Genomic DNA, 3,522 nt, shown 5'->3' with positions numbered 1-3,522 from the left:
ATTGTACGGGTTCGTTAATGAGTTATATAATACTTCATGAAATCAAAAACATATATAAATCACTAGATTGCTAGCAGATTTTCCTACATCACAATTACTCTGACTTCCTCCAAATCTTGACAAGGTTGGGAAAAATTCAAATACTACAAAATGTTTTTTCGATCCCAATCTTTTCTCGCTGACATTTTTATAATGACGAAATCCGATCATTACTAGTTACTCAAAAATATATGAACTCAAAATTATGGTTTCAACTCAAATGTCTTAAACATATAACTTAGAATATTTTTAAAGTATTCAATTAGCTAAAAAGGCAATTCAAGTCTCAAACATTAAAAATGGAAATGAGAAAGACTCCTCAAAACACTATTGTGTATGAAGCCTCTATTAACTATGCTAGATTTAGGCATAAGACCCACAAAACTTTAGAAAAACTGAAAATAGAAGTGGAATCCTCAAAAGCACGGAGGCTCACCAAAGCAATTCTGAAAATGCAAGTGGTATCAACAGTGCGTTTGTTGATGACCCTGAACTTTATATCAAAGTTATAAAAAGATGTAAGCCACATGGTATCAAGACATGGAATGTACGAGCATACAAAAGTAATACATAACCTTGAACACATTGAAGAGAAGAACATGCTCACCTCATCTGAACTCAAGGATAGTAAAAATACTCAAACTTAGAAGTACTCAACTCATATCAATATAAAAGCAACTATAAAAATGTATTCTAAAAAAAAGCTTTTGAAATGATAGATTTTAACTCAATGTATTTAAAAATGCAATAATAACTTTTATACTCTTATTTGAGAGATTATCTAACTGACAACCATCAGTATGTGATGATACAATGTCTCATCCACGCTTCCAGAATTGTCTTATACCTTGGTAGAGTGTAAGCCATCCTCGACTTAGTGGATTAACTAAAATATGCCTAAAAGCAATAAAAAAATAATCTAAAAAGTATGACCCTTTTTACCATGTTGAAATACATGGTTTATGATGAATTTAAGTTGTTTGAACTCATCCCCGTATTGGTGCTCAATATTGATCCCATTATTATAGTTCATGCTCATATGTTTAAAAACATCTCCTAGTCCTCAAACTTCGAGATTATTATTCAAAAGGTTCTCTTAAAAGAGATAGTGCTCAAAACTCCTCGTGAACTCATCTTGAAATCAAAGTTTTCTCTCATTTTATATGTAAACCATTTATGCTTGGAAATACTTAGTTACCGTATAATCATTTTGAAAAATGAAACTCAACTCTCCTCATTATCATACTCAAGTACTCAAGTTTAAAACAAGTTTTAAGAGTTTGCAAAAGTCTTTTCATATGAAATGTGAATTGAAGAGTTATGATTCATGATATATAAGATCTCTCGATGATGGAATAATTTAGGAAAAAAGGGCGGAAGGGAAAGTTTGTTGATGCGCCTGTGCATCTCTAGCGTGCTGTGCCAACCCTCCACTTACTGGTCTGGTTTATGGCGCACTGAGAGCACAGGGTGCCATCCCTCTTGGCGCATCTAGGTGGTCCTGGACCAGCACTTGCTAGAACGTTTCGACAAATTTTTCTTCTCACTTTTTGGCCCTAATCACCTAGAATCAAATGATTTCTTTCAAACACTCTTAGATTCGAATATCCAAGATAATTAAACAAAAATCTACTGAAGAACAACTATCACACTCATAATATTCACCCCAAGAACTCATCGAACCCCAATATTAAATATTTAAGAACGAAACTTCAAGAAAACTCATCAAGAGCTTCAATACATGGACGAAATTAAATAAAGAAAGTCATGATTGGTATGAGGGTGAAAGAACCCATCACATTGAAGTCTTACATACCTCGAAAGGATCTAATCATTAGCGAAATTCGTCGATTATCGCAAGAAGTCTTTACTGCTTGAAGCTTTTCAGCCTTTTCTCCTCTTAAACTTTGGCCTAACTTTTCATATGTTTGTAGACTTTAGCGTAAACTGATTTTAATCAGATTTTACCTATAATTTGTGTGGAAAAATTTGTGGACCTTGTGGGATAAGGAAAAGAGTAAAATACCCCTCTATAATTTGGATGAAATTTGTTAACTGGACAGACCGAATTCAAACTGCATATCTTCCTCGTTTCAACTCGAAATTTATCAAACATGGTGGTGTTGAAAAGAGAACTCAAAGATCACAGTTTTGATATTTTATGGGCCACCTAACGCATCCAATATTAAAATTCACGGTCATTTGAAGTTGACCCAAAACACACAATTGAAGACTAACTTGCACAAATCTCAAAATGGCTATTTCTAATTTAGTTCTTTCAATAATTATCCCTTGCTAAGATCGAGGTGTTACACTTTCTTCCCCAATTCTTCTTGTCNCTCTACCCCCCCCCCCCACACACACACACACACAATTCTATTTTTTCTCCAATTCTCGTTCTTCATCAATTCAAATCTTTGACACCAAATTTTGCTCTGATATTTATAGAATTAATACTTTTTCGTATTTTACTTTTAAATAGTTCAAAATATATGATGTGTCATTTTAACGCAATTTTTTATAATCATACTTATTCTCACAGTATTATCATTTTCCTCGATTAATTCTGTTTATATTATTTTATCACAGCCAGACGCTCAAATATTTATTCATTTTGTATAAAATCATTATTTCTATTTGATTGCATTTATTACTTGTCATAGTTTACGTTCATTACATTTTTTTCCTCTGTTACATTTGTTAATATTTATTTTGATATTTTTGCACAGTCCAGAAATTCATACACATACATTTTATTAATTGGTGGTTTTGGCCAATGATTTTAAGATAGTGGTATTGTACAATCAAAGGCAGAGCCAAGATTTTTAATAATGGGGTTCAATATCTGTAAAAATAGACACATAAAGTAGCTGAATGGGGTTCAATATCTACCATACGTACATAGAAAATTAGTTTATCCATGTATAAATAATATAATTTTTCGTCGAAAGGGGTTTGGGTGAACCTCATTTCTACAAGATAGCTCCGCCCCTATGTACAATTGGTAATTTTCATCTCCCTATACATAGAGTAGTTCGCTCATTAGGTTAAAGGTTGTGGATAAAATTTAGGGGTATTTTTACATTTTTAGTGTTTACGAGTTTTTTTATTGTTCATTATTCCGGTGAATTTTGCCGGAATCCGGGTAGTCCACCACCCAAAACCCCTTTGGTTTTTCTTCTTTTTATGGTGAAATGGTCACCGGAAACATCTCCAAACAAAAATCAGGCATCTCCAGTCACCACCATCCTTCCTATTTCTTCTCCAGTAGCTACAAACCATGTCTAACAATGTAACGACCTGTTTAGTCGTTTTGAGCAGCAGATTTTATTTCTGGAAAATTGGCTGAGGAAACGGACCCCACGACGGAACGTCACAGGCACGACGGACCGTCGCAGGGTCTCGTTTCAGCATACTTAGAAATTCTGAAATTGGGTACTGAAAATCGACTCTCTGTAATCTGTGACGGACCTGCAGGACGTG

Source organism: Solanum pennellii, chromosome 1 (genome assembly GCF_001406875.1).
Source record: "Solanum pennellii chromosome 1, SPENNV200".
NCBI classification, from domain to species: domain Eukaryota; kingdom Viridiplantae; phylum Streptophyta; class Magnoliopsida; order Solanales; family Solanaceae; genus Solanum; species Solanum pennellii.
This window is presented reverse-complemented; position numbering follows the sequence as displayed.